Raw genomic sequence first — 19420 nt, forward strand, 5'->3', positions numbered from 1 at the left:
AATAGGAAACAGAGAAAACAGTTTTTTCTCCTCAGAAGCCCTTTGTGCACTTCCTTAACATAGGTAAACATCCACCAGAGCCTGGATATGATATGAAAGGTCTTTAGAGCTCCTTGTTTCACAAAGAGAAGGGAGAAACTACTCAGTTGTTTGGAGAAAATCCAACCACAATCTCTGTTTGGGTAGAGGAATGGAGATAGCAGAACAATCTTTAAAAATGTATCGATGGATTTTCTTTTCTGAAATTATCCTAGCTCAGGAATGAAAGGGAAGTTGTTCAAGATATCCATTTTAATTTTTGATGGCCTGATTTTCAGATATTTATGATAAAGAAACATACTTTATTTTCACCTTCATATTATTATAAAAGGGCTATGTACTTGTAATAAATTTTAAGATCCTGAAGTGCATGAAGTAAAAACATGATAGTTGCCCTCTCAACACATACTTTTAAATTCAGAAGACTCTCCTCTACTTCCAACTTTGACCCTTAGTATATTGAAACAAGAATGAAAAAAATCAAGAGGAATTAGAATATGCATTACTTTAAACTTAAATTAATTTAAAAGGCTAAGTTAAAAACTGTTCAAAATAATTCAGTTTCTATGAAAATTTAATTTTTATTCATTCAACAAATACGTGTTTTCATCACAGTCTTGGCTGAGTGGAATCTGGCTACTCCTGGGACCGTGTCTGCCTGATTATTCTCTCACCTTTACCTTTGACCTGAATTTATATAAATTGCCCTTTCAAGTCATTTCCCTTCTTTTGTTCCTGAAAAACTCCAGCTTTTATGAAGTTATCCCATGCAATGTAACGAGTGCCTACCCCTCCCCTCCTGTCTTCTCTCTCCTGTCACCATTCCCAATGACTGCAACACCAAGGTGCTGTCCCATTCAGCATCAAGCCTGCTCAGAAACCTGGCCTCCTCTCCAGGAATCCTTTCATCCTCCACCTAACCCTCTCACTTCTCAAGTTGTAACTTCTCCTCAGTGTTACCAGTCATTACACCACCTCCCAAAAAGTTATCCCTCCCAATGCCTTTACTTAGACTCCATTTCAAAAATTCTTTTTTTTTAAAGATTTTATTTATATATTTGACAGAGATCACAAGTAGGCAGAGAGAGAGAGAGAGATGGGGACGCAAGCTCCCCGCTACGCAGAAAGCCCGATGCAGGGCTCGATCCCAGAACCCTGGGATCATGACCTGAGCTGAAGGCAGAGGCTTTAACCCACTGAGCCACCCAGGCGCCCCTCCATTTCAAAAATTCTTTAGCCTCACTGAAAACTTTGATCCCTTGACCCTACAAGTTTTCACTGCACAGTACCCTCCACGTGACTTTACTTCTCTCCACTTATTGTATATTTCTCTCCAATAAAATGTAAGCTCCCTGAGGACAAAAACCCACTTTTTCACTTTTATCTCTAGTGTCCAGGACAGAACCATGCCTGGTACAAAGAAAGTACTCAGTAATACATACATGAACGCCTCCTGTGGGCCAGGCATTTGGCAAGGATAAGGAATTAAAAACAGCCTCTCCCTTCAAGAAGTTTAAACAAATGTATTTTATGCATATCTATTAGCACATTCATCACAAATTTCAACTATTTTTACTTAAACCAACTACCTATTCCTACCTGATTTTGAAAATAATTTTACATTTCATTATTCCAGTGTTCTTAGAACATATTGGGAAGTCTCATATGAGAAAATCTTTTAGCGTTCCAAACATATCTTTTAGGTGTAAGAAGTAATAGCATAAGGCTTTTAAAACCCTAAAAATAATTAGCTCTTTTTAAAATCTATCAGATACAAATAATCTATCAATGCAAAAAACACTAGAAAGTGATGATGTTGGCAATATATATAAAAAATAAGACCGTATCCAGGTACCAGGCATTTCACACTATTCTCACCTCTGACTCCAGTGAGAGTCCAAATGGCACCATTGTCCAAAACAGAACATTCTCCTACTCAAGACACATTTTTGCCATCTCCTGGAAAACTGTTGTAACAACTATATAAATCCATGATGATTACAATGTGAATGGCTCTCAGGAACGTTGCACAGTTTTACAGTTGAAACAGTATCTGTTCAAACCATTACTTCCAAAACTTACCGGATCGTAGAACCTTTCTTTTTTATTTATGCCATTCATACATATCCTATGGAACTAACAATCTCTGATACATAATTTGGGAAGTACTGCTCTATCATACTCTAAGAAGTGGTTAGTATTGGCCCTTTGACTTTTATTTATTTTTACTTTATTTTTTTAAAGATTTTATTGATTTATCTGACAGAGAGAGAGATCACAAGCAGGCAGAGAGGGGCAGTGGGGTTGGGGGGAGCAGGCTCCCTGATGAGCAGAGAGCCCAATGTGGGACTTGATCCCAGGACCCTGAGACCATGATGACCTGAGCCGAAGGCAGAGGCTCAACCCCTTGAGCCACCCAGACTCCCATGACTTGTATTTTTAAGTTTATATATTTGCAGTATTTTCTGAGGGTTTGACCTGGAGTAGATCGTCTTCAGTTTAAAGGCCAGCTCTGAACCTAACTTTCAGCAACTTATGTAACCTCCCTGAAGATCAGTTAGTTACCTCATCTGTAAAACACAAATAGCAACAGTGCTAACCTTTTATGATAAGGATTACAAGAAACCTGGTTATGGTCCTTGGTAGACACTAAAATCTCATTAAATGGTAATCCTACTAATAGTATTCTTCAGGCCATCTGACATACAGAGCAAAATTACTTGAAGTTGTGTTTGAATGAGGAAGCATAATTTTGAAAGAGTAACTGTAAAAGTCAACTGGATTTTCTGGTAAATTCTTTTTTATGAAAGCAAAAGTAATTTTGACTTTAACCAGAATTTATGGGCTCCTAAGGAGACAACATACACAAAACTCAAGTCACGTGTCAATATGGAAAGACAACCCAAGTTTAATAAGCATGTATTTCACACTGTCATCAATAGTTAATGCACATACTCCCATACTCATGTCATGTGGTCATATAATCTCCCTGTCAGTGAGCAAGGGCACCGGCAGTACAGTTTTGAGACCATCCCTCAGTCCATGGATCAGAGAAGCCAGCATTGTACTCCACTGCAGATTAACTCATTAACCACGCCAGAATCTCAGGGATGTGCTGACCTAACTGCAGTGAAGCTGGGCCAGTTCATAAATCTTTTGTCCTGTACCCAATCTGCACTTAAGCCTTGACATTTTTACCAACTACGTGTGCATGATAGAGATGTGATGTGAACTTCTATAGATAGGACACTTTGTAATTATCACTAAATAAATGGGGAAGAAGGCAAACATATTGCCAGGAATATTCCTATGGCACCCACATCCATTTTCTTTCTTTTTTTTTTTTTTTTAAAGATTTTATTTATTATTGGACAGAGAGAGAGATCACAAGGAGGCAGAGAGGCAGGCAGAGAGAGAGGAGGAAGCAGGCTCCCCGCTGAGCAGAGCACCTGATGCGGGGCTCGATCCCAGCACCTTGGGATCATGACCTGAGCCGAAGGCAGAGGCTTAACCATTGAGCCACCCAGGCGCCCCCCACATCCATTTTCTACCTTTAGAACTGGCTTGAGGTGTGGTGACCACAGGGCCATTCGTGTGAAAAAAAAAATACGGTTCCTGCATCATTAGCTGGGAAAAGGGAGCCCAACTCACAGAGCAGCTGGAGCACTTGGCTCTCCTGCAAACGTTCTGGATTGCTTGCCCCAGGCTTACACAAGCAGAGTCTCTCTCCAGCACTGGAGAGTACTTGAGCTTTTTCTAAATACATTTTTCAGCATAATAATAAACTCTATTTCCATTTCTGCCTCTGCAACTGAGAGAGAATTGAGAACCACAGAATAATCCGTGATCATTATCTCTATGTTTCCATAAAGGGTGGTAAAGTGCTTATTGTGAAGAACACAGCTGAAATGCCCATATTAGCATCTACAGCGGGAGACAGACACCTCCCTTATCTCTTCATTTGTGGTTTACCAGTTATCCTCTTACCTCCTACTGACTCAAAGCTGTACCAGCAGCTAACCCCTGATTGTAGTTCTTTCCTCAAGATGAGCAGCTCTAAAAAATGAGAGCCAATGGAAGTAGCAGCTGAGGTGTGCAGTTTTCAACTTACACAGTTACTTGGGGGCTTTTTAAAAATCTTTTTTCATTTGAGCATATTAACAAGGAAACCAATAAATGAATTAGCAAAAATATATATGTCATTTAAAAACTTGAGGGAAAATACTGTATAAATGCAATATATATACAGATGTTACAATAAAATGACAGTCTTTATATTGAAAAAATGATGACCAAGAAGGCAGAGATTGTAAATGCATCCATATCTGACCTGGGAAATTAGCAACACTAATTAAGACGGAGGGAAACAAGTTGAGAAAGGCTGGTGTAAGATAATTGAAAGTAGACTGTATCCTAATCAACTTTGATAATTCATACTAAAATTATTGGAAAAAGTATTTCAATGATTAAGGCACATCTTTTTCTCACACCAGTACCTGTTAACGGAGAGAATAATAATTGTAAAGCAATCCATCTTTTGTTCCAATACGGATTTTAAAGCATAGACTGACTCCTAGATCATGGGCACACCCCTCGCGTTTTTTTTCAGGGGCGCTGCCCATAAACCATTTGGCAGCAGGGGGCGCTCTTCTGTTAGAATCCGAAATTCTTTTTTAAAAGCTTTTAAGGGTGACATTCGCCAGAATCCGAGGAACTGTGCTTAGGTATTTTTTTTTTTAATAAGAGTGTGTTTGGGCTCTGAGTTTTATTTAGGGGAGAAGGATGTCAAAGTGGAACGTTTATGAAATATCATTTAATGAGATCTTTAATGTTAGCCCATGCTTAGTCTCTTCTGAATAAATGTATTTGTGTAATTAATTCATTCCGCTAATACTGAGGACCAAATAGGTGTAAGACACCAACATATACTTCCATCAGTCATCCCCGAATATTGCTACAGGAAGGTTTGGAACTTTAGAATGTGTTGTATGCACTTTAAGGGCAGAACATTTTTAAAACAAAATGAAGGAATTAAGTCACCATATTTAGTTCACTGAAATGTAAAGAATTCACTGTATGATAGATTCTACCTAAGATGTTTGGAAGAAACAGAGGAAAGTCTCTGTTCTCAGTTCACATCCTGAAGAGAGAAATGATTTTTGTAACATCCGATTATTAATATATGACAATATCTGCATATTTCTCGCATGATCTATGGCTTTTTCTGGACAGAATTTCCTGTGCCTCTCTACACTCCACAACATCGGATGGCTCCCTGGGTTTCCAATTATGGTCTCTTCCTCCTCCCCCTCTGACCTTCCTCACCACCAGCTCTCTCCCCAGAACAAACCAGCTCCTTGCAGGGTCAAGTTGCTGCGCATCGTCAATTACTACAAGAGATTCTCTTCTGCGAGAACTGCCATGGGGAAAGTTTCCGCATCGCCGCTTTGTATTAGCTAATTGGCGCATTTTTTAAAAACTTAGATTTAAACTAGGAGGAATCCTACATCTTGCATTTTCTGTTTCGTTTTCAGGGTCTTACTAGTGATCAAGCAAAGGCCATTTTTGAACACCCGAAGTCGCAAGTCATTGGACAGGACTCCAAATGCGTGTCCAGCATTCACGTGGTGCCTCTGCGAGCCACCCTGAGCCTTTGCTCGGGTTAAAACCCTTAACGTGGTGCCTTTCCTTTCTCTAGAAAGAAAAAGAAAAAAAAAAAAAAAACCAGCCTAAAAAGGACGGTTTTCGGTTTCCCAAAACTGATCCTTCTGAGAAGCAACTGGCAACCCGCACCGCAGCTGCATGACTCAAGACAAAAAGTACCCCAGTTCTAGGGACTCTGGACGCCACCGCAGCTCTGCACCGGTAGCCCAGCCGCGCGGCCGCCGCTCCGCTGGCCCCGCCCACCCGCGCGGCCCCTCGCCGCCGGCTGAGGAGGAGGGGCGCGCTAGGCAGAGGTCGCCGCCCGGTTGAGCAATCCGGCTATGCAAATAAGTAAGATTACGACAGCCAATGGGAAGCCGAGGCTGCCCTGACGCGCGCGCCCTGAGCCCGTAGTATTTATAGATCGTATTTAAAGAGCCCTTGGGAGTCTCCCCCGGCTCGGCTGGGCGGCGTTGGCGGTGGAGGCTGTTAAGGTGCCTTTAGCCGGGCGCGCGTGAGGTGGCCGAGCGGTCGCTGCTGGTCTCTTTTCCCAGTGGGGGTGTGGACGTGAGAGAGCGTCCGAGCACGTTCTGCGGTGGTTTTTACCCACTTCCCAGCCTCGGTTTCTGGAGAGGGGGGAGGCAATGCAGTTTCGGCAAACAAAGCAAGGGATGTGGAATCTCACAAAGGCTGGGGGACGAGAAGGGGGCAGAACGTCTGAACCGACCCCGCCCCGGCCCCACATTTGAGCCTCCAGCGGGTGCCGTTTCCTGGACCTGGGCTCTGCGACGTAGAGGCGGCCTTCCTGGGGGGAGGGGAGAACAATACGGCCTGAAAAGCCAAAAGTCGTGGAATTTGGAGGCGGGGTCATTGGACCAGTTCAAGTGTATTCGTGGAAAATAAATGGCAAGATAGTGGCCGTGATTATCTTGGCTTTTGGTCGATTGATCTAGAGACTTCCCGGCCAGCAAACTGCACACTGCAATGCGAAAGCAGGAAACTGGCATTACGTCAGAGAAGGGAAGAGACCCACACTGCAGCCCTTGCATCGGCAGGGCTGCCTTTCTTTCTTCCCCTCCCCAGTTTACCCCCTTAATTTCTTGGAAAGGTTTCGAGGGCCACGGGCTGGGGCGCTGGGTGCCCCGCCGTGTGGCGCTGAGGGGCTTCACGCAAAGGCAGGGAGGCGGAGGTGGGGGGCGTTTGGGGACTCTGCCTGGGTGCCCTGAGCTGCTACACGTCGCCTTCCCCGGCAAGCTCCCTCAGAGAAGCCACAGCTAATTCCTTTCAAAGACGGCCCGGCGCTCAGATGGATTTCCTAAATTCCAGGAGGGGGTGGGGGGCCCTCGCGGAGTGCTCAGCTGCTCTCCTCCGTTCAGCACGAGCTCGCGTGCACCCCGGGAAAGCAGGTGGCGTATGGGGAGAAGTCTCCACAAGGTAGAAATGGATGAACTCTCCACACCTTGCCAGAGATCTTATTTCTCAGGACCTGGTCGCGAGAAACCTGTTGTCTGCCCGGGGGCCCATCTTCTGGGGCCCTGCCACGGCTCTGGAAATCTCTTGAGGGACACGAAGCAAGAGCGTATTGCGAATGAGTACATTTTTGCCTCTTGGAAAGTTGAGTCTGACACTAGCCTCCCCTGCACGGCTGCTCCTTCCCTCCCCAGTTCAGGGTCCTAACAAGGTAACCTTAGCAACCAGTTCCAGGCTCCGGCCCCACTCCACCCCTGGGCAAAGCTTAACACAAAAAAAGGTGGTGACAATAGCTAATGATTATTGACTGTTCTGTTCTCTGCAGCTTGCTGAGTACTTGGTCAGACTTTTATCTCGCAAGAGTTGGATGAGGTGAGTATTATTACCCCCGTTTTACAGATAAGAAAACTGATTCCAAGAGTCCGGCGTCCACTAGCTCTGGGGATGGGAACGCTGGTCAGTCTAACTCCAAAGCCCACAGTTAACCTCTCTGTGCCAACTGTATGGGGGAAGGGAGACGACTGTGGTCTGGGAAGCTTCCAGGCTCACCTCGCCTCACACCAAGAAGGCAAGGGCCTTTATTCATCCCCGATATCCTGTGAACCACAGTAAACCTAGTCCTGGTCGTGGGGCACCTGGCTGGCTTAGCTCCGATGTAACTCTTAATCTCAGGGTCAGGAGTTCTAGCCCCACTTTGGAAGTAAAGATCACTGAACAACAACAACAGCAACAAAACAACCCACGGTTACACGGGGTGGGTGTCAAGTGGCAGGTTTAGCAAATTTAGTCCTTTTACGTAAAAGACTGTTGGAAAAACCCAAGTTACTTAAGCTAATTTTTCTCATTGCACTGTTTGCAACAGTATCTTATAAGCTGTTTAATGATTAACTTTATATAACGTCTCATTCTTAACTCAGGCCACTGGATAATGTGAAATCCTGTTCTCCCCATTAAGCATATAGGGAACCTAAAGAACTGAGTGAGATTGCCATGCAAATTAGGATGGAGGCCATGTTCAGAATGAGCAGATAGCCTAATTCAAGATCAGATGAGTCCCGTCTGTTTCCTCCATTGGTTGCCTTCTCCCTCTTCATTAGTATTTTGGTGACAGAGCAGGGAAAGGAAATTGTGCTTTTGGAAGATTGTGATTAGTGTCTGGGAAGGAAAATCCAAATGAGGAAAGGTTTAGAGGGACGAGGTTGTACCTGTTCATACAATCACAACTGTGTACACAGGTGTACCTGGAAGATACTGCAGATTCAGCTCCAGATCACTGCCATAAAGCAAATGTCATAATAAACCAGGTCGGATGAATTTTTTTGGTTTCCCAGTGTACATACGAGTTATGTTTGCACTAAACTCTAGTCTATTAAGTGTGCAATAGCATTATGTCTAAACAGTAAAGTTTTTACATTTAACACCTTAATTTGGAAATACTTTATTGCTGGGGCGCCTGGCTGGCTCAGTCAGCAGAGGAGCACACAACTCTTGATCTCAGGGTTGTGAGTTCGAGCCCCACACTGGGTGTAAAGATTACTCAATAAAATAAATACTTTATTGTTGAAAATGCTTACTATCATCTGAGCTTTCAGCAAGTCATAATCAGTTGATCACAGATAACCATAACAAATATAATCATTAAAACGTTTGAAATATTACAAGAACTAATGAAAATGTGAAACTTAGGCATGAAGTGAGTGTACGCTGTTGGAAAAACAGTGCCAAGGGAATTGCTTGATGCAGGGTTGCCATAAACCTCCAATTTGTAAAAAATGCAGTATCTCGCAAGTGCAATAAAGCAAAGTGTAATAAAACAAGGTATGCCTGTAATAGAAATGAATGACTTGAAAGCCAAACAGCTTATGGAGGTTGAAACTCAATTCTGCTGCATCCCAGCTGGAAGACCTTAGATATGTGCAATGCGAGACCCTGTTTCCTCATCTGTGAAATGGAAGGTAACCTGCTACACATCCGCAGCTGGACAGCTTTGCTCCTCACAGTCTCCTCTGCTGCCTCATCTTCTTACTCTGGTTCTTTAAATCCTGCTATTAAAAGATCAAAATTCCTGTCTAAGCATAATCTTGTCTCACTCGACACACTCCCCCTAGATTTCACCCAGGCCACGGGCTACATTTTGAAGTCCTCCTCTCTTGCCCGGGTCTTTTTTCTGAGCTCTAGGTCTGTGTATCTAACTATATACAAGTCCCCAGTTGGACACCTCAAACTTAAATGTTCCAAACTGAGCTGGCCATCCTCTGTCTCCCAGCCACTTATGATAAAAGGTCTGCCGTGCCTTTGTATATCACAACCCAGGTGTTAAAGTTAAAACCTAGCTAATTCCTCTTCCCCTTAACCAGTACATGCCATTAATGGCCAACTCCTGCCGTGGGTCAAGCTGTTAGCTGCCTTCTGTCTACCAGCGCTGAAAACCTCCTTCGCTGTGCAGCCATATATCCTTTATCAGTCCCCTTCAGTGGCTTCCACTGCCCTCAGAATGAGCAGGGCATGGGTTACAAAGCCCCTTGGGACTAGGTCCAGACCTAGGTCTTGAGCTGTTCCTCTTGCTTGCACTCCACCATTCAGCCATTCTTAATTTTTTTTTTAATTCTAATGACACCAAATTCTTCTGCTGTTTTTCTGAGCTTTAGCATAAGCTACTCCTAGGATGCTGCCATCCCATGCCATCCCCTCCCCTTCCCTTCCTCTAACAGCTCCTACTACTCTCTCAGTTCTCACTGTATGCTCCTTCCTCTACAACTCTCTGATCTCCACTCACCTGCACTGTAGGTGCTCCTGAGCTTGCCCAATGAGCTGCTTTCCCATCACAGCATCTATACACTGTATGCTTAATGCCTTTAAACTTGGCTGAATCTGTGTTCTTATTCATGTGGAAGGGGGATACATCTGAATCATTCATAGTGCTTTGTCAGCTGGCACCCCAAAATCCCATCCACCCCTCCCACTCCCTGTCTGCCATGAGTGTGTTCTGAGCTGAAAATCACACACCATGAGCCCATGGCATTGATGATGTTATGCTGTGGCCCCCAAGTCAGGATGGAAGAAAGGTTGAGAATGGCTACATTAGATTGGCAGTACCACAGGGAAAGGGGTGGTCTCTGTCTTGTCCATCTTTATCCCCTTCATGTCTGGCACAGTGTGAGGCACAGAGCAGAAAAATGCTCTGGAAGGAAGTACTTAGGATTGATTGGGGATGTGAGAATTAGATAAAATATGTATATTGAGCCACCAGGATGTAATAGACATTGGGTAGATCTGGATTGTCTTTCCTTCCACTTGCTAAAATGAAGCTTAGGGCCCCTGGTTCATTTGATAGAGCATGTTACTCTTGATCTCAGGGTCATGTGTTCAAACCCCAAGCTGAGTGTGGAGCCTACTGAAAAAATAATAATAATAATAAGTAAATGAAGCTTAGGACACATTTATTGATGACCATGTGGTAAATGATAAGACACAAAGATGAATGAAAAGGAAAAGGAATTTATCTTTATTGATCCTGCCAACATCTTTCCCAAATGCTTTACGGTCATGATCTCTTCTAATAGCACAAATATTCTGGCAAGAGGCTCCTATCAGAAAGGTGACATAGACACATCTGAAGCCTCACAGAAAGCAATAATGGTAATGTCCATATTGTCAAATGGGAACACAGATGGGGAGGCTATTAAACTGCTGGCCTCTTAGAGGTAAGGGGCAGGTGAGGGAGACATAGAGAAATACTGACCTTAATGCTTAGGCCTTGAAAAATAAAGTAAGATAAACAGACCCACAAGAAGGGGAAGGGCACATCAAGTAGAGGGAACAGCAGTGGTGAAGGATTGCGCTAGGAATGTATCTACCAGGGGAAAGGTAAAAGGTGGTGTGATAGAAAGTGTGACAGCAGTGGGTAGAAAACAGGCTTAAAACTGAAGCTGGGCTGTTCCTGGAGGACTTGATGTGCTGTGATAAGGAATAGGGATTTTATTCTATAGGTAGTGGGGAGTCAGCTTCCCAGAACATGCTTTACCTAGAAGGAAAGTAACATGGTTAGACTTGTGTCTTTTAGAAAGTTAGCTGCATGGAGACCAGCCTGGAGACAAGGAGGTGAGTTCATGGTCATGAAAGCCTACAGCAGTGGTTTTCAAACTGTGGGTTGCCACCCATAAGTGGATCTTGAAATAATTAGTGGGTCACAACCTATATTTAGAAAAAATAGATTTGAATAGAAAAATATCAGAATCTCATGTAATAAAGGTCAACGGTTCCTAAATTTTTTTTTTTAATTTACTTGTGCATAACTTTCTAGGCAATTTGAATTTTTAATAAATTCACTTCTACAATAGATTTAAATAACCTTCAGAATGAACAAAGTGGATTTACTTAAAACTTAGCATGTTTAAGTGCCTATGTTTCAACATAGGCACCATTACTTTGAGTAGAAAGCATGACAGTTCGAGGGCATTTAATATACAGAATTTATGACCTGGAAAATAAAAGAATTAAGGGGGGGTGGGAAATGAGTGGTAAATTAATTAGGTTTAAATCTTGATTAAGTTTACTCTTGGTTACAAATGATATCTTAGAAGTGGTTTTATTAAAAATGTGAACTACAGAATGCCTATCCTGGGTCAGAATGCAAAATGCATTTCTTACCATGGAGTCAGGCATTAAGAAAGCTTAAAAACCTTGACTTGGAAGATTGAGGCAGTGGCTCTAGGGTGAGAGAGAAGGATCAAGGTATCAGAGTAATTTCTGAGATACAGTTAAGACCAGTTCACCAACTGGATGTAGGAGTAAAGGAGAAGGAAATTAAGGATGATTCACAGGTTCCTAATTTGGGCCGCTGAGGCTATAGTTCAGTTCAGTTCAACCAATATCCCTTGATAGGAAATACAGAAACAGACGAATGAGGAAGGCATGGTTGAGGCCCTTGAGGAACTCCATGTGGGTAAAAAAGACGTGTAAGCAGGGCACGTTAATAAAATGTGGTCACTACATTCATAAAAGTATTCACAAGATGCTACTCACGCTCAGAGGAAGTCCAGGCTGGATCATCACAGAAATTTCCTGGAGGAGACATCTTTGAACTGAATTTTGAAGGAAGCATTAGTCAGCCAGCTAAGAAGGAAACAATCTAAAACCAGGGAGGTAGAACAGAATGTTTCTGTATAAGGAGTTGTGTGTACATAGGTGTGAATGCGTGTGTGAGCCCATATTATAAGCAACTTGGTGTTACTAGAACACTGGGAAGTCAGAGATGCAGTTGGCTGGGGTAAAGAGATAGGTTATGAAAAGCTTTGATGGGCACCTGGGTGGCTCAGTGGATTGGGCCTCTGCCCTCGGCTTGCGTCATGAGCCCAGGGTCCTGGAATCGAGCCCCACATTGGGCTCTCTGCTCAGCAGGGAGCCTGCTTCTCCCTCTCTCTGCTTGCCTCCTGCCTGCTTGTGATCTCTCTCTCTGTCAAATAAATAAAATCTTTTTAAAAAAGAAAAAAAAAAGCTTTGTCTGTCATGCCAAGGAGCTCAGAGTTCTTGTATGAGATAAAGAGCCACTGAAGGGGTTTTTAAGAAGGTTAGTAACAAGGTCACAATAAGGAGATTGTGTTTTAGGCAGCCGGCTTTGGCATCATGTGGAAAAGGTCTTTATAGGGAACTGGATTAAAGATCAAGAGACTAGAAATGGGGACATTAAATTAGTCCAGGTGAGAGATGATGGCCTGAATTAGGGCAGTGAGAAAGGGATGAAGAGAAACAGATACAAATCGGCAAGGTACGGTCCCTAATTAGATATAGAAGACTCCAGTGGTCAGCATCTTCTTAGGAAAGCAGAATCTATGTCAGTGAGTTTCATGGAAGAAATTTAACATGGGGAACTATTTTTGAAGGTGTTAGAAAAATGAAAGGGTTAGTAAGTAGTAAACCATTAGAAAGCCTGCAATTAGAAAGAGCAGGACTACTGCTCCTAAGACTGGAGCAACCATAGAGGCAGGTCAGGTTATGTCACTAGAGCCCAGGAGCTGTGTTTGCCTAGAGGGAGCTGCACCATTAAAGAGACACAGTCAGAGGGAAGAAATGCCCTCCCCTGGCCGTGTTCTCTCCACTGGCCAAGCCCGACTAGGAGCTGGCTGCCAAGGGAGCCCGAGAAAGGTAGCTTGCCTTCTGTGGGAAGAGCAGGAAGGTAACACAATAGATCTGAGCATAAACTGCAAATGAGCAAAGCATGAAGGTAAAGGAGAAAGAGTAGATTGATTCCTCCTGGTTATCTTGCCAGATTGAGGTGGGGTGGTAGAGTCAGAATCCAAGATTAGGAAACCAGGAAGATGGTAGGGGTGAGGAGGATGAGGGAGCAGAGACAGAGAAGGACTCAAATAATATAACCTAAAAACTCCCTCACTGGAGCGCCTGGGTAGCTCAGTCTGTTAAAATTAAGCATCTGACTCTTGATTTTGGCTTAGATCATGATCTCAGGGTTGTGAGCTCAAACCCTGCATTGAGTTCCCTGCTTAGCAGGGAGTCTGCTTGGGATTCTCTCTCTCCGTCCCCCTGCCCCCAAATAATAAATAGATAAATCTTAAAAAAAAAAAAAAAAAAAAAAGAACAGTTCTAGGGTGCCTGGGTGGCTCAGTGGGTTAAAGCCTCTGCCTTCGGCTCAGGTCATGATCCCAGGGTCCTGGGATCAAGCCCCTCATCGGGCTCTTTGCTCAGTGGGGAGCCTGCTTCCCTTCCTCTCTGCCTGCCTCTCTGCCTACTTGTGATCTCTGTGTCAAGTAAATAAATAAAATCTTTAAAAAAAAATAAATAAAAATTAAAAAAATAAAAGAACAGTTCTAATAAGTGTTCAGGACAGCTTTTAACTGTGTCTTTTAACATAGGGGAAGAAATCTCTGTGCTCTGAAATGCACAAAATTTCTGCCCCCCCCCCCCCCCCGCCAGTACTTGAACCTTTCCCTAGGTCTCATTCATAATGTTGGTGTGAACTAACATTAGGAAAACAGGAGAAAGTTATTGAATCCTTACCAAATACCACTCACTATATGGTTTACATAGAGTTTGCACACAACAAATTACATACCCTACCTCATTTAATCCTTACAATAGTTTTATGCGGTTGAAATTCTTCTTCTTTTTTTACAGATAAGGAAACTGATGCAGAGGGGGGTCTGGTCCATGGTCTCCCTTCCTACCTAGGCCTCTCAACCAATAAGTGTGAGCTGGGACTGGGATTTTGGGCTGACTCCAAACCCATGCCCTTCACCTCTGTACTATAAAACCTCACAAACTCTAAAATGTTTAAGTCCAAATAAATAAAATTGTGATAGTGTCATTGTGTCCATGTATATCCAGTTCCTTATGAACATTTGATGGATTTTCTCAAATCTTGTTCACTATAGATTTTAACAATTATCATGCTTTTGTTTCCCAAGCTGCAAACAGGAGTGTAATAGTCAGGACTCTTTGTAGAAGTGACAAAATTTTAAGTACAGATAGGCCAGGAAAAAAAGGAGTTTATGGCTCCCTTCCCATAAAAAGGCCAGGGGTTGGTTTGTTTTCACCATTGCTGGATAGGCTCAAACATCACTACAGGAGTGTTTCTCCTCTTGATCTCTCTGCTCCAGCTCTGCTTAGGACTCATTCTCTTGCAGGCTGTCTCCTGGCAGCAAGGAAGGCAGTTTTCCACCATCCTAGGTTTACATGGACTTGCTAGCTGGTCCAGAAGAAGAGGTGGCCGCTCTTCTCCAAAGCCCATGCTAATCTCCAAGGCTCGGTTTAGACCCATAGCCACCTTGGACTAACCCCCATGCGCAGGGAAGGGGTTCCTCTGATTCTCAGGCCTGTGGTGGGTAAGGCAGAGCTGTGAAATTGGCTGTCCTATCAAGGTCCCATGGAGCTGGGGAGAGAGTACTTGTCCAGAGTGAGGCCTATAGAGCAGCAAATAAGCCACAGGTTTTTCAACGACAGGGAACATATGAAACTCTCATTTTGCCTGCTTATCCAAACAGAATCCTGGAACTATTTCAAAATCACTGGATAATTGTGCATTCTGTTCTTGTTTTGAGCTAAAGAGACATTTCCCCACACCTTTTTTTTTCTTTTTCTTTTTGCGTTTTACTTGGAATTCTAAGCTTCTTTAAGAGGCAGAGTTAAAGCATCAAGGTTATATTCGTCTGCAGAAAACATCCGGAAGCTCTCTGGCAACGCCATTTTCTACTCCTCACTCTCTCCCTTCCAGATTCCTCCCACATCTTCCCACAAGTATTCCGAATCATGACTCTCTAGAGAACCGCAGGTCTATCCCTTGATATATATGGCCCCCAGGGTGGTCCAAGATCTATGGCATTGTTCTGGCAATCATTCATGCTTTCTTTTGGAGGGCAGAGAGGAGAGGACTTACAGGGTGGCAACCGAGGACCCTCATTTTATTATCAAAATATTTCAAAAACGTTTCAAAATAAGTGATTAGTGGCATTTGATAACAGTCTGCTGCTGTTTGGCCATCTTTAATCCTAGCCTGCTTTCTATTAGAAACCAGCCTAATGACCAAGGTCATTCTTTAAAACACTGAGTTTATGACAAGGCAGGTTCCTCACAGAAAGTACACAGGGACGCGAGAGCCAATAGTTTGTTTTTCCCTGTTGGCGTGGAGCCTAGGTTTAAGAATAAGTGTTACTACTGGAGATTCAAATCTGTCAGTACATGTTAAGTATGTCCTCTACAATTATTCATAAAACTTGCTGGAACTTGCTTATGCCAGCAAGCTTGATGCCTATGTGAAAATATCTGCAACTGGTACAGCATGCTGGCCTCCCCATTAATGGTATTCCCCATCAGAAATAATAGTGGGAGTATTTCTTCTCATCACGGAATATTTAGATATTAATACGGCAATCCTCAGACATCACCAAAGTTCTATCATTTTTCTGGCATCTTTACATTGTGGGATTTAGTTGATCTGGCTAGCTATTTTGGAATCAAAAGGTAGAACCAGTTCTCAATTATATGACTGTTGTAGCAAACCTTAGGTTCCTATTTCTTTAATTCTATGCCATTACTGTCTGGATGGTTAGGACTTTTACCTGTATGTTGTCTATATTTTATTTTTATAGCCAAGAACGCTAAGTTACCCATTAAAACCATTTAGCCTTCTTAAGGCTAATAAAACCAGTTCCCTTCCTTACCATTTTTATGCCCTATTTTCTAGCTTCTTAATCAGTCTTTGTACTATGCTCTGTTCCCTTTCTAGTTTCTGCACATTCTTAAAAAAAAAAAAAAAGATGCCTTGGACTAGATGTAAGTTTCTAATATGGGTTTGACTAAATATATATATGTGTATATATATATATATACATATATATATCAATTTCTTCATGGTTTTTGTGTGTCATATTTCAGTTAGTATACTGTAGGATCATATCAGCACTTTTCAAGTAGCAGTTCTATATTGCTGACACATTCACAATGATATAATGTTATAACTTGAAAACCTAAGTGGTACTGTAAGACTTCCTTGTAATTATTTGAAGTTAAAGCATCATGAAAATTGTTATGGTGACTCTACCATTCAAGCGAAATATCCTTCAAAGCAGATGATCATCTACTTAGTCTAGTCTACATATTAAGGCTTTTTTTCATTCTAAAATTTCAAAATTTTCTTTAATAAGTTGTCTAACACCAATTAAGTAAATGGTTTCATAGTAAGATTTTACACATATCCTATGTATAATTTTAGACCTCCAAGCAAAACTTTTCATGAAGGGTCTCCCCTTTTAATCCAGTACCATCAAATACTTGGGGTCTCCTCTTTTGGGGAGCACATTGACTTCTCACAGGCTTTCCTTGAGACTTTTCATAACTAAATAAAATAAGTAGATTTTCACAAAATTAGCATATTTTTGAAAAGTTTCCATTCAAAAACGTGACTCACTTATTTCCCTCCCTACCACTTCTAATTAATCATGTCTAAAATCAGTTTGAAAGAGTGTTATCAAAAGGAAGTTTTCATAAGTTAACAGGTTCTGGTCAATACTTTCTTATTTCCGGCAATGTTCATTGTGTATGCAACACGGAGCCTTCTCTTTGGGGTTCATTAGATTACAGATAGACAAAGAATCTCCATCTAAACCTACAATGTAAATTCATTCCTTTTAGCGAGGCTCGGGAGTCATTTTGGTCATTGTATTGATTGACAGTATAGTGCTATCATCCATTTAATTTTTGTCCACAGATGACTACAATCCATTTCATTTCTCTATTGGTCAGGGTTCATTTGCAGAGAATAAAATCTCCTCAAGCTTATTGAAGCAGGAAGGGATTTATTAGGGAGTATTAAATGACTTAGATCTTTGAAATGGCTGAAGAAATAGCCTTCAAGGTTTAGCTTTTAAAACAATTCACAAAACCACTCCACAGAACTGACCACCAAGGAAGCCATTGCCTCTGCTCTAACCCCGGAAGTTGCAGGCTCCAGAGCTGCACCATTAACCCCACGATCAGAAACCGAGCGCTACACTGCGGGCTTCAGAAGCACTTCACACTCATTTCTATCCAAACCAGCAAACCTGTGCCCCACACCCATGAAGCTAGAGACCAGAGAGCGGGGTCCTAGAGGAAAGGTCTGACAGTAAAGCCCAACACCCGCACACCTGTGCCTGCCAGCAGAGGCCAAGGTAGTAGCGTTTGTCCTCCCAGAAGTGCATCTCTTTGGTTGATCTTAAGTTGGCTCTGGGACCCAGCGGCAAGGAAGCCCGGGAACCTGTGCAGAATAGGGAGTCACATTAGAAGAGTGATGGAAAATAAGTCCAACACTAACCAGAAAAGCCATCACACCCAGAGTCGAGTGGTGTCTTCAGTTCATTGGAATGGAACGAAGTTCTTCCTCCAAGCTTTGAGTAATAAGTGGAAATGCTTTTTTTAAAAAATAAAATGACCATGACTTTCAAGGGTTAATTATAAATCAGTTTTGTTATCGATGTAGGGAGAAGCTGTTCTCAGTAACTCGTAATATAAATATATCTCCAAAAAGATTTTGAGGTCAGACTAAGTATTACAATAGCATACAACTCTCTGTGGTGACTTGGTGGCTCAATTTTGTCCTTGTGCAACAACATATGAGCACATGCTGCGTGCGTTCCATTGAGGGCAGGACAGTAGAGATGGCAAATGAAGACACATACTGCATTGCCCCTTTCACCAAATGAGTCACATAATAGAACAAAATAGAAATAAACATGAAAAGATACATTTTTCCAATTAAAAGAAAACTAGGTTCAAATCTCTCTGATTTTATTTTATGTGTGCCAATGCCATATATATATACATATATGGAGAAAATTATAATGTGGATATGTCTATTACCTCAGCAAGCAGTAAAGAAGTGTCTACATCAAGGGTACTAAGTCAAATGAATTCATTTTTAAAAAGTGAGAATGGAGAGAGAGGTGAGAGAATGGCTGGCATTTAGGAGGCCTTCAATGAACTATAGCTTATTAAGTAGTTATAATAATGAGAGCAATAGACGAATAGAGGACTGCAGTAAATTACTAATTAATAAATAATTAATAATCGGGTGCTGGTGAAAGTAAGTACCCTGTAAAACCACTGGTCATCTACATTATAGGAACTAATTTCACCTTAAAGAGTTTCTATTCAGACTGGTTTTAACAGCTTTTCCTCATCAAATTTTCTGCAATGAAGGTAAAAATTTGGGGGAAGTCATAAAACCTCCAGTAACGATACACTGAACCTTTGTTGGATATCATAGTGTATTCTCAGCATTATTTAGTCAACTCTAACAACATACTCTGGTCAAAATATGTAGTTAAATTTACTTTTTCTAATATATTTATTTATGTCAGATTTTGAATTATACTTTACTTATCTTAAAATTCATCCCTTTTAATTACAGTTCACTGGATTTGACAAATGCACAAAGTCATGTAACCACAATCAAAATGCAGAACATTTCCATCAGCCTAGAAAGTTCCCTAGTGCACGTTTGGACTCATCGCCCCTTCTCCCTTATCTCCTGGGAAGCGCTGATCTGTTTTCTGTCCTTACATTTTGCTTTTCTAGAACATGATATAAATGGAATCATGCAATAACAGTCTTTTCTTTCTGGCTTTTTTTTTTTTTTATCATAAGTATTATATTTTGTTTTAAGTATATTTTCATTATACATGCTATATTTTTTAAATGAAATATACAGTTTGGCCTAGGATACTGGATAAACTTTTAATTAATTTGTAAATGTATAGATACAGATATAGATACAGTA

General features: G+C 41.9%; 1 long non-coding RNA gene across 2 annotated transcripts; it reads left to right on the top strand.

The window, feature by feature from the left end:
• The first annotated feature begins 6077 nt into the window (after positions 1 to 6077).
• Positions 6078 to 19273, top strand: LOC309869042. 2 transcript variants are annotated; one of them, XR_014313961.1, is made up of 3 exons: positions 6078 to 7363; positions 7478 to 7524; positions 19052 to 19273. It is a non-coding gene; the product is annotated as an uncharacterized lncRNA (long non-coding RNA). The 2 variants fall into 2 exon arrangements; XR_014313962.1 differs by having other exon boundaries at positions 6081 to 7116.
• Positions 19274 to 19420: the final 147 nt, after the last annotated feature.

Source organism: Mustela nivalis (genome assembly GCF_964662115.1).
Source record: "Mustela nivalis genome assembly, chromosome: 7".
Lineage (NCBI taxonomy): Eukaryota > Metazoa > Chordata > Mammalia > Carnivora > Mustelidae > Mustela > Mustela nivalis.